The sequence below is a fragment of the Rattus rattus genome, chromosome 14 (assembly GCF_011064425.1).
Source record: "Rattus rattus isolate New Zealand chromosome 14, Rrattus_CSIRO_v1, whole genome shotgun sequence".
NCBI classification, from domain to species: domain Eukaryota; kingdom Metazoa; phylum Chordata; class Mammalia; order Rodentia; family Muridae; genus Rattus; species Rattus rattus.
The window spans coordinates 49,759,165-49,772,359 of NC_046167.1; the positions used below are offsets into that span (position 1 = coordinate 49,759,165).

The 13,195-nt window shown below is 45.5% G+C and overlaps 1 pseudogene; it reads left to right on the plus strand.

Moving 5' to 3' along the window:
- The first annotated feature begins 7,996 nt into the window (after window positions 1–7,996).
- LOC116883747 lies at window positions 7,997–8,447 on the plus strand (annotated as a pseudogene).
- Window positions 8,448–13,195: the final 4,748 nt, after the last annotated feature.

Consider the following 13,195-nt stretch of genomic DNA (forward strand, 5'->3'; position numbering starts at 1 on the left):
ACATTCCAGCTCTGGTTTCAAGAAACTTCCAGGCCTCCTTATTCTTACTATACAGTTGGATGATGACTTAATCCATCTTCAAATAATAATAGATTCATACTATCCTGTGAAATATGAGAGGAAGATTAGCATTGCCGCCATCCCTCCTGGGACAGATGCAATCCCAACACCTTGTCAGCCTTCCTCCAGCAGCTTGTCAGGCAGTGCCGGGACAGATGGACACAGATGGACAGGTGGACACAGACTGTACTCTTGATGGATAGTGTCCTATTGTGGGTTGTTTTCATTCATTGAGGCATGCTGGCATTCTGTGTCAACACGTCTACTTCTATGTCATTATAATGGCCATGCGAATTCAAACCAGTATCTTCTCCATATGGTCTCTCCGTCTCTCTATGTCTCTCTCTGTGTCTCTGTCTCTCTGTGTGTGTGGGGTGTGGGTGGGTATGTGTATTTGGAGCCATGTTCAAGCCCCATGGATTCTTCTGGCAAGCAGTGGCCGAATGTCCTACACATTTGGGGAGAGAATCAAGACACAAGGAATAAGAGACAATGGAGGGACTGCCCGTACCCTTGTTTCCAATACTTGGGCAAACATCTTTTGCTCCTTAAAGCGATTTTCCAGAAATACCACAGAGTCACAGGAACTGAACGTTCAACTAACTGGCCTCTAGAGACACAGGACAGGATGAAACAGCAATTAGTGTGTGTACAACAGAGCCTAACAGGGCTGTGCCCCCTCCCCCACGCCATTCTTGCTCTCACTCCCATTGAAAGAAAGAAATGCAAATGCGCACCCTCCTCCCTCCCTCCTTCTACACTTTTTCTAGGAATCTGATTTGTGAGGGCCCCGCCACAGGTGTTAGTGAGCAGGGCTGGTCTGAGAATCTTGAGCGCCCATCTTCGCCTGCCACAGTCGATGGGCAGCTGAACCTCAGAGAGGCTCTCAAAAAGAGTCCCTGTTCCCTACGGTTACTCTCTTCTTCCCTCAGAAACCCTGGCTGATGGGGACAGCTGGGGACAACCTGTCTCCTTGGAAGCTGTTTCTGCCTGGAGACTGAATGATCCCTGAGCTGAAGCCCACCTCAGGGTTTCTTATAGAATGACATTCCCCAACTCCCCATAGGCTTTAAACCCTTGCCACAAAGCCGTGTTCTGTCCCCTGACCTCACCCGAATTCATAGATGAAGCTGGTCATAGATCCCACTTCTTAACTGTTCCTCCCTGTCTGCCTTTCTCATTCGTACTCTAGAGACATTTTACTTTGGAGATAAGAGGGTTCGGGTTACGATTATTTTTAAGTGTGACTGTGGCACCCATAAAATGTTTTCCCCAGCTTTGAAAGATTGATCAGAGAGAGAGAGAGAGAGAGAGAGAGAGAGAGAGAGAGAGAGAGACAAAGACAGAGAGAGACAGAGAGACAGAGACAGAGACAGAGACAGAGACAGAGAGAGAGGACATGGCAGACTCCCATCTGGCTCTAGCCCTTGGCTGAAGCTGGTTCCCAAATTGCCAAGTGACGATACACTGTCCCGTGTTTATAAACAATCTCTCCTCCTGAAGAGCACAGCACACGTTAATCTGTGATTTAATCTGTTTTTTTATTTGACCAAAATATTGTGTCGGAAATGTTTTGAAATACATACACGTCATGCAGTTAGAGATTGATCGCACACCATGTGACTACTGTCGCTGTACTGCAGAGTTGAAAACAGTAAGTAGGTGAGAAGCCGTGTATGCTAATTAGCTGGAGTTACCACCGCAAAAAGTACTCAGAGGGGTTTTGAACTCTTGCCCCTCTCCTGGGAGGTGCTTTCCATGTCTTTGGAAAGAGAAAGAGATTGGTCTTATTTCCACTGAATCAGAAGGAGGGCATGACAGTGGAGGAAGGCGGTGCCTCATGTCACTTCCTCGGGCTCCCCGCCAAGTGCAGACTGAAGATTTTAGACCCTGAATCATCCGGTCTGGTTCTCCAGCTCCTTCTCTTCTCTAACCAATGGGAAACCTGCTGAGGGTTACTTAGTTAAAAATGATAGAGCAAGGACTGCATTCGAGCTTTTATAAAGTAGCCGCCAGTGAGGTCCTGCACCAGACACAGCCCATGGCTCACCTGCCCATGCACGGGGTCCCAGGAAGTCTCAGAGGAGTAACTGAGAAGTTCTGCATGCCGCTGTCCCCAGAAAGTCAGTGGACTGAGTGGTGGGGGGGCCGGAGCTCTCTGCTCCTCAAGTTTAACTGGATTTTTAAAAATATGGACCAGTGTTTTACCTGCATGTGTATATGTATACCACATGCATTTCTGGTTCCTGTAGAGATCCGGAGAGGGAATCAAATGCCCTGAGACTGGAGTTACAGACAGTTTTAAGCGACCATGAGTGTGTTGGGAACCAAACCCATGTCCTCTGAAACACTGAGCTACCCAGCCCCCTTTACTGCTTTTTGTGAAGGAAGGAAATATAAAACCTACAAAGTAGATTATTATGGCCACTTTGAGCCTACTTTAATCACTGGTAACATTTTGTTGTGTTTGCTCTTTTTGTAAGAATAAACATATAATATATAATAAAATATATAATATATAGAAAAGTACAGTTACTGTTCATTTCAGATATATTCTCTTCGACCTTATCTTTTTCATTTGCGTTTGTTGTTTTGTGTTCTGTTTTTGAGGTAAGTCTTACTTTGTAGCTATGACTGGCTTCAGGAACAAGATCCCCGAACCGTGGCCCCCGAGTGCTGCTGGGATTACAGCTGTGTACCACCAAGTTCAGGCAATGCCTATAGCCTTTTTAAAGCAAGCAAAAGAAAGACAGAGCTATGTAAGTGTATGTATAAAGGTTGAAAATAGTGGACCAAATCACTGTAGTTGTCTCTTGGGAGGCACAAGCAAAGACCAGAGTAGGTTAAAGCAGGCTTTCCAGAACACCTTCGTGAGGCCTGGCTTGGCAATGCACATGGACGGTGAGACACACTGTGTCCCCAAGTCTGTGTGAGATCCAATTATAACCCCCAAAGTCTGCAGGTATCTAAGCGAGTCGTCTGGCGTTTGCAATCGTCTTTCTGTTCCTTGATACCAGCTGCACAGGCCAGGACAACAGGCTGTATTGTGGCGTGATGTAGCCGTGCCTGGAGCCCAGCTCGCTAAGCCTCAGGTGATAGTCTCAGTGCAGGAATTTCTGCTGTGCCTTTAGAGTGGTTTACCCACTTGGATCCCCTGCTTCCTCATAGGCAGGCCCTTGGTCTGGTGTGCTGTCTTGTAGGAAGCCTACCAGCTCCCTCTTCCCCAAGGCTGAGCTTTTCAGAACCTTCCCTCGTCCCCAGAACTTCGTCTGTGCAGAAGTGATGATACTCTTCCTGCATGATACATTGCCACACTGAGGGGGACGGGGAGGAGTCAGTATTTGAAGTTGGGGATGATGCCTTACTCATCAATGCCAACCTCCCCAGAGATGTCTGTTGTGAGTTCTATTGAATACATCATTCATTCAGTGAGTGTGGGGTTTTCCTATGTCCATGTGCTCCGAACTTCTACAGAGAGGAGACTCTGTGTGTGTGTGTGTGTGTGTGTGTGTGTGTGTGTGTGTGTGTATGTGGCCAAAGTAAGCCCCCGCCTCCTTCCCGTGAGACAATGTCACTATTAAACAGCCATTTTGAGGATCGAAAGCATAGGGATTGATTTGTCTTGGCTTGAATGGTTCACTTGAGGGTCATCTACGTAAAACTGGACCCACAACTCCACTGAAGGGAGATACTCAAGGTGAGCCATAGTCGTCCCCACGGAAGGCTCTTGCAGTCACCTGCAGGCCTTTAGAGACCTCCTACCTGTAGAATCCTCTCTGGGGTCATGTGGTGCCTTACAGGTGCCTATGTGAGGCCACTGTCTGTCTGGACTAAGGACTTCTTCAATTTGCATTTTAACACCTAACGTTGCAATAGGAACAAGCAGCTGTGTAGACAGGAGACACCTTTCCTCTCTTAGATGCAAGTTCCAAGGGGCTGGTCCTAGCACAGTACCTGGCATGGCACAGATTCTTGCCACCTGCCTGCCTAGGAAGTGAAGGCTTAGGGCTCAAACCACCCTGCCATGAAGCCCAGGCTGATGTACTTACTGGTGGTTAACAAAAGTTTATGTGGAGTCCCTGACTCCTAATCACTCTAGGTCTCCAGAGTGGAGCTTCCGAAGGCCAGGAGACAAGCTTCCCAAACTGGGTCTAAGCACTTTGCCTTTAAATTATCAGCAGAGTTAAGGAGTGTCCAGGGTCTAGTCTTCAGTCACAAAGAAGGATCAAGATAAAGGACTTTGCTTACAGTCTCTTGAGTAGAGATTAATGCAGAGGACAGAAGAGATGGTGGCAGTGGCCTTTGCATCAGAGGACAGCAGCCATAGCAGCAGTACCTACAGTAGCCACAGTGGAAAGGGAAGATAGTACCCAGCAGGCAGCACCTGTCATGCCAATGGCAGCAGAAACGATGAGAGCAGCAGCAGTGGCAGTGACAGCATCCCTCTAGCAGCACCGTCTCCGAGGCATTGGATGCTCCAACAGTAGATGTTATCCCTGTGACATCCTAAACCAGCCCAGCCCAATTCCCTTGAAAGCCATCTGAGCGCCTTCCCTTGAGCCAGCCTCCTGCAGCAGTACCCACTGAGCCCCGCCTCCTCAGTGCTTGCCCACTAGCACAGCCTGCAGCTCTTTCAGTTCCTCAAGGGCAGCACCCTCTCCCCTTCGCAACCCTTTTCCACCCCACAAGCCTCCCTTACGGGCCTTTCCCATATCAGTCCCCTTAGGTCAAGCTTGAGGAATTCCTGTAGAACTAGCAGGGAAGGTGTGGTCACTGAACGTTAGGAGGTGGCCTGTAGGAGCTTCCATTGGCAAGAACCAAGCCAAGCAAAAATGGTGCCGACACAGTGGATCTGGGCTTTGCGGCCTAGAAGTTCCAAAAGAGCATGTTGCTATGGAGAAACAAATAGGCCGGGATGTGGCTTGGCGGTAGAGCACTTGTCTAGCACTCAACAAGAAAATGTCCAAAGTCTGTTGGGGTGGGTGGGGGTGGGGATGGGGGACTATTCATCAGTCTCAAGGGCTGCTCTCTATGGTGTCTCCACTTAACAGAGAAGGGAGTTACAGAGTTGTTTTAGCATCTCGTGTAACAGATGAAGAATGATGTCCGAGGCAGGGCAGCTGAGGCCAGAGCAGGCTGCACCTTCAAAGCCTGAGTTCCCACAAGCTTCCAAAGGTGACCCCGAATCTCCCTGGGCTCCCTCGTTCTTGCACTGCCAAGTGTTTTGAAGCATTTGATGATCTATTATGATCCAGAAATCTATATGACTTTTCTTGTAAAACATAAACTATTCTACCGTGCCACTCGGGAATTTCTGTGACTGAAGCTCTGCTTCTCCTAGTGCCAGCCATGCAGTAGCGGTGAACGGGGGAAAGTGTTCAGACCAATCTGAGAAAAGCTCTGGGTGCTGGTTTCAAGTTTTTAGCTTTAGATGGAGCAGCACCCTAACACTCAGTCAGCGGCTACAACGTTTATCACCCTGGGCCTGCTGAGCAGTTCCATATCTGGCTCTCGGTTACCTGTGCTTATACGCTGATAAATTCTTACACATTTTATGGCCACTGTCACTGCCGAGTGTCCTGCCTTCAGGCTGCCTAAGCTGTACTCAGCTGTGTCGAGTGGCTTGTGCTCTCTGGGATCCTGTCTCCTTAAGAACTATTTTTAGAAAAATGAGGACAGAGGTTTGATTCCTAGTTCCAGGCTCCACGGGCTGGCAGAAGCTGGAATTGCTTCATGGTCGGTCGGCACCAGTTCTCTCTGGCCATTCTCCAGGACAGTTTGCTGAGTGATCACAAGGCACTCAAGGAGGTGGGAGTGGTTGATCTTGCCTTGTTCTTACTAAGTGCTCTGTGAGCTGCTGGGCTGTGTGGGAGCTGCTCTAGGTGGTAAGGATTGTGGCTGGATCCCAGTAGCTTACTCCTAGCCTGTCGGTGGTCAGCATCTCCAAAGAAAGAATTGACTGAAATCAGGGATTGTTTTGAAAAAGCTCCAACCCAGGATGGAGTGGTCGATGCCGGGACTCGAAAGGGAGAGCATGTGTGAGAAGCCTGAGACATTTGTGCAGCCAGGAAACAAGGAAGTACTTGAAAAAGAAAGGAACGTGTCAAGAGGCTACAGAGCCAATCAAATAACAAACAAACAAAAAAGGCAAAAAATAAATAAATAAATAAACCCTTCTGATAAGTCAAACTGGTGTAATTTGGACAACAAATTACTGGAACATTAGAGACTAACCCATGGAATAAAATAAACACGTGAGTCCAAACTAACATAGAATTGAATGAGTCAGTAAGTAGAAGGCTGGGGCATTCTTGCTTGTAGAAATCAGGTGAGCAGGTGTGGATAGGACAAGAAAAGTACAAAATCACCATTATATTTGACAGTAAATAACTCTGGGCCAACTGCCGGGCCACTGAGTCACCACCAGGCACAGCACAAGGGAGAGACTGTATTTGCATAGTCTAGACTTACCGCTCCCAAGAGAGAGACCAACCAGAAAGAAGACCTGATCAGTGATCAGAGGGGAAACCCTTCAGTTAGAGCCCTAATTGGACTATGAAGGGCAACGGCGACATTAGTAAGCCCATTACTGTCACATGTCCGTTAATGTCATGCATTGAAGATACAGTGTCACTTTTGTGGGACTTTTGCCAAAACTGCACTGACCTCAATATAACCAGAACAAACATCGGATGATGGAGAGACGTTCTGCAAAATCACTGACTAGTGGTCCCAAAAGCATTGCAGTACAGATGACAAGAGAGGACCCCAAACTGACAGAGGAACCAGCGGTTAAAAAAATTTTACTGCCCCTCTCAAAACCAAAATGAGAGCCATACGAAGTGGTACTCAGGAGGCTGGGGCAATCACCACGAGTTCAACGAGGCTAGCCTGGGCTACATATCAAGACTCTCTCTCTCTCTCTCTCTCTCTCTCTCTCTCTCTCTCTCTCTCTCTCTCTCACACACACACACACACACACACACACACACACATACAAAATTCAATAAATAAACATAACTAAATATATAAATAAATCAAATAGAATTACCAAAATAGAGTTTGGGATACCTGATGCCCTGGTAGAAGCTAGGCACCCCGTACCTCTGGGTTGGTATGGGGAGAAAATATAAAAAGAGATGGAACTTAGTGTGAGCCACTATATAATAATGAAACCATTAACTTAGCTTTATTTATTCATCCACACAGCTCCAGACACTTCATCTTCAAAAAAGTGCCCAAAATATATACTAGAGAAATGACAGCTATTGGGTTCTGATCGGAAGCCAAGAAAAACTCACCCCAGGGATTTATAAATGAAAGCTTTATTTTCGGGGCTCACAAGGAGGCAGCCAGTTCCACCTCTGAACTGCACCCCTGAAGGTTGGACAACATTTTTATAAGATGGGAACACAAAGCAAGGCGGGGGGTGGCAGAGTACGCTGTTGCATTGACCAATCGTATGACACAAGGAGTTAATCCAGAAGACTGGGCCTTATCTGGGTCACCTGGTTTCAGGGTCCTGATTCAGCCTTTGCAGTCGGGTCCTCTCCTGGACTCCAGTCTGGAATTTAGAATAATAAAGGAGCAGAGGAGTCAGCTAAATCCAGACAAGCGATTGGCTGCTTGTGTGCCTTAGTTCAGATAACAGGATAGACAACTTCCCTCCCTGCATCCTTACTGGTTAGAGGACAAACAGGAAATACCTGAGGAAGCAGAAGAGGAGTTGGTTCTGGGGCCTGGGAACATGAATTCAGTTTGGCCCCACCAGCAAGATGGACCTTGACCCTGAGATGGGAGGACCCAGGAAACCGTCTCCTCACAACAACCTCTTCAACAAATTGTGCTAAAGAAAATGAATGATCTCTATGTATAAGAATGAAACTGGAGCCCTTTCTGCCAGGGCTGGATATTTTTCAGACACCAGGACTACAAGATGGTGTCACTCATGCCATCAAAGGAGAAGAAGCTTGTGGAGGTTAAACTTGGAGAGCTGCCCAGCTGGATATTGACGTCACCCCCCGTGGCATTGCAGGAACTTTTTGGAGAGGGTATGACCAGTATTACAACAAGTACATCAATGTTTGCAAAGGCAGCATCTCAGGGATTAACATGGTGCTGCTGGCAGCCGACGTAGTTTTCAGTGATTGCATTTCTTACAAGGGACTCAAACAGGAGCAGCAATGCAAGCACCACTGAAGAGGGGTCACCATGGAGGTCATTTCATGGCTGAGCACAACTGCCTGCCCTGCTCCTATCTAGGAAGAATTCAGCTGGCTGAACCTTCACCTCCTGACTGAGAACTAGTGCCAATAAAAGGTGACTGACTGGTTAAAATAAAAAAGAAACTGGATCTACTCTCCCCCTGTACCAAATATTGTAATAATAGTAACCATAATAACATTTATTATTATATTTATATTATATGTTTATATTGTTTCTATATTATATAGTGTGTAGAATTATATAATAATAATTATTATTAATTTAAAATGATCAAAGATATTAAAGTAGACCTCAAAAACTTTTGGAGGGAAACACTGAAGAAAGAGTCACGGGTAAGGATTTTTTTTCAAAAAGGACTCTGGTTGCATAGGAAATGGACTTGAATTAAAAGTCCCTACCCCCACCGCCCAGCAAAGGAAACAATGTCCAGAGGGAAGAGGCAGCCAAAGAGCAGCAGGGCATCTTTGTCAGCTCAGCGTCTGACACAGATTAATATCTAGAATCAGTAAAGAAGTCAAAACAGCAAACACCGAAGGAGAAAAAAAAAAATCAAACAAGCAATTATCTAGTCGACGACTGATCAAATGAATTGAAGAATGGTTCTCAAAGAAATGTGAAAGTTACTGTGGGGTGTAACATCAGTTGATCATTTTCAGTCATGTAGATGCAAATAAAAACTTCACTGAGAGTCTATCGCATACCATCGAGTAGCTTTCCCAAGGGAGACCTCTGTGCATTACTGGTAGACATGTATAGTGGAACGGCCACACTAGAAATGAGTGTGCAGTTCTAAAAAAGAAAGTGTAACCAATATATAATCTAGTCCCAGCTGTGGACCTGGAGAATTCCAAGTCATTACACCATGAAAATACCTCACATCCATGTTTATTGCCACATCATTCACAACAACCACGATAAAGAACCAGCCTGGATGCTTGTCAACCACACACAGTGGGGTTTCCTTCAGTCATAAACAAAAACTAAATGCATTATTTGCAGGAAAATGAATGAAACTGGAGATCATTCTCGTAAGACAAATATTACACATGTAGAACCTATATTTCACACACACACGTACACCTATACACACATACCTACACACACACATCTACGTACACACCTACACACACACCTACACACACACACACACACACCTACACACACACACCTACACACACACACACCTACACACACACACACACACACACCCACACACACACACCCACACACACACACACACACACACACACACACACACACACCTACACACACACACACACACACACACACACACACAGGAGAGGAAGGCAACTAGTGGGAAGAGGTGTGGGAGGCAGAAGAGGGTACCTGAGTGGATGACAGTGAGTGATGGACTGTTTCTATCTACATGCATAAAGATGGCACAATAAAAACCATCATTGTGAATGCTATTGGAAAAAAAGAGCAAAACAAAGCAGAATTTTTAAAATTTGCTTTATTTTTAAAACAGTCCACCACGTTGTAATTTTTTGTCCTCTGTGCATGACACTATTTCCATTGTGCTGAAAAATAAATAAAAATATGGTCCTTGCTCTTGGAAGTTCCTAGGTGAGATAAAAGATAAAACATAGCAAGAGAAGTACAGGAGGAGGAGGAGGAGGAGGAGGAGGAGGAGGAGGAGGGAGGAGGAGGAGGAGGAGGAGGAGGAGGAGGAGGAGGAGGAAGGGAAGGAAGAGGAGGAGGAAGAGAAAGCAGAGGAGAGAAAGAAAGAAAGAAAGAAAGAAAAAGAAAAAGAAAGAGAAAGAAAAGAAAGGGAGGGAAGGAGGGAGGGAAGAGGGAAGGAGGGAGGGAGAAAAGAAAGAAAGAGAGTCCATGGGGCTGGAGAGATAGCTCAGTGGTCAAGAACACCCGCTACTTCTACAGAAAACCTAGGTTTAGGTCCCAGCACCCAGATATCAGCTTACAATCACCTGTACCTGCAGTTCCCTAAGATCTAAAGCTCTCTTCTGGCTTCTGTAGGCATCTGGCATACACATGGTTCACTTACATCTGTGTAAGCAAACATTCACACAAATAAAATACAAATAAAGAAATCTTTCAAAAGCAAAAAGAATGCCCACAGCAGGGAAAAGAAACCGTGGTCCACTGATGACGGGAAGGTAAATTAATACAACCACTGTGGGAAATGGCGTGGAAATTCCCCCAAAAAGAAATCGAAGTACATAAGCATCAATAATCCTTACTCTCTATATATACAAAATTTAAACAAACAGGTCCGAGACATAGATTTAAGCCTGTGATTTTTTTCAGAACCACTCACAATAGCCAAGATATTTAGTCAAATTATATATCTACCTGTAGAAAGGCCTGGATGCAGAAAGCAATAAACAATTGAATAATATATAACCTTCAAAGGGAAAGAAATCTGACCATTTGTGATAATATGGATGAATCCAGGGGATACCATGTTAAAACAAATGCCCAGGGATAGAAAGATAAATGTCACACTCTTAGAAACAAGTAACAGATGGTGGATATGAAGGTTCAGGGAGAAGGAAAGGTAGCCTAATGGGTACAGTTTCAGATAGACAGAAAAGGGGATCTCTGGTGTCCTATGCACAGTATGATAAATATAGTTAACACTGTGCAAGTCAAGTATTACAAGGCAAGCTCATGAGAGAGAAGAGGTCTTGCTGTTTGTAACAACAGGGAATGTGGAAGCCAGAATGTGTAACAGACCAGACACACAAAGGCAACACTGCAGAACCTCATCTATGTGGAATCGAAAGACATCCCACTTAGAAGCAAAGAGGAGAGTGGTTACCAGAGACCGGGGCCCGGGGAGGGGAGGAATGGGAGAGATCTTAGTTAAAGGACACGAAGTGTCAGTCAGAAAAGAAGAGCCTACTCTGTGAGATCTCACGTGACTCCAGTTAAAGACATGATGTATGCATTTTAAAATTGCTGAAGAGTAGAAAGTGTTCTTGCTAAGTAGATAGATGGGAAGATGCAGGTCAGTTCACTAAACTCAGCCTCTCCACAGTACATACAGACACCAGTGTATACTGTTGTGTACGTAAATGCTGTGGTTTGGAATGTCCCCAAAGCCCGTGTGTAAAGGCTTGGTCACCAGCTACTGAACGGCAGCAGGACCTTAGGAGGTGGGGTCTAGTGGAGGGAAGTTGGGCCAGGTGTAGTTACCACATGAAGGGGCTATTGGCCCAGAACTCTGTCTCTCTGGCTTCCCAGCTGCCATGATGGGGCAGCCTTCTCTCTGCATACCTCTGACACGACATGCTTTGTCATCTCAGAACCAAAGGAATGGCTTCAGGAGCCATGGGTTAGCCCATAATCCAAGGCAAGATTGTCCTCCTTTTAAGTTAATTAGATCACAGTTTTGTCACAGAAATCGATAAATATGTACCGTTTTTATTTGTCAGTTCAAATTGAAAGGGAAAGAAGGAGGGATGGAGAGGGAAGGGAAAGCAAGGAAGAGAGGAAGAGAAGGAGGGAGGAAGGAAGGAAGATCAGAACAAAATGAATAGCATGTTTTGCTCATTTTCAATTCCATACTACAAAAAATATTTTATACAAATTAAAACTACATGTAGAGTCTTGTCCCAGCCAGAATGATTATTATTATTGAGAAAATTATAATAACAAATGCTGGTGAGGCTATAAGGAAAGGGAGACCTTTTACATGGCCAGTGGAAATACAAAGGTCCAGTCCCTATGGAAAATGAGTACAGAAGTTTATTAAAAGAAAAAATTTCTTAAGGTTCTTAAAATAGAACCACCACATGCGTGACTCTGCCTTAACACAGCCCTAGAAGCATACCTGAAGGGCAGCACTTCCTATTGACTACAGTACTATTCACAGTAGCCTCCATGTGGAACAGCTTCAACATTCACGAACAAATAAGCAGACATGAAAAATGTGGCATGAACATATATACATATACGTATAAAATATGTGTGTGTATGTGTAATTACCTTTTATTCAACCAGAAAGGAGAATAAAATTCTGTTAACGAGTGGAGCTGTAGCATATCATGTTAAAAAAAGAAACTAAACCAGACTCAGAAAAACAAATATAATTTTCTGTTGTATCTCATCCAGGTAATATTAATATTTAGGTAATATTAATATCTATATGGTTGGAAGCAGAGGGACACTGTGAGAAGAAGGAAGATACTAAAGGGAGCGAACAGGATAGAGTGATGGGGAGAAGGAAAAAGTAAAAAAAATCGTGTCTTTAAATCACATGGAGAATGCACACACACAAGCAAACGCACATGATCATGTGAAGGCGGAAGGAGTATTTGAGGGGAACCCTCGGGAGAGAAGAAGGGACCGGCAAGGTAACTAATATGCATAGAAGTCATTAACGGAATCTACTATTTTGTACAACAAATTAAAAAAAAAAAAACAAAGTTCGGTTTGGCTAGCAAATATTTTTCAAAGTTCGCATAGATACTACACATCCCATAAACAGTAACTTCAGGTGGCCCTTAGAGGTGAGTGGGTCAGGCAGCGGCATCCAGACGAAGGAAGCTATGGTAGGGCCAGAGCTGGGTGTCCAGAGGCCGGTCCTGCAGAGAACATCGAATCCACTCTTCAGGAGGTGGAGGCTGCAGGCGAAGGGCAGCAGAGAGGTTCTGCGGGGCAATGGGGTGCAGCATAGGCCAACGGACACTGGTGGAGGCAGGGTGGTGGAGAGGGAAACCCTTCAGGTCCTGACTCACCCCACTGGGGCCAACTGCATGGTGTGGTGAGGCACAGGGGTCTGAGTAGGCAGGAGGGCTGCTCGGTGCTTGGTGGATCCTGACGTGAGCACTGACTGAGGTGACCACAGTGAAGAGATGTCACGAGGGGACCGGCCACCTCTGCAGAAGTGCCGAGAGACCCAGAGGTTTTGGAAAGGGATGAG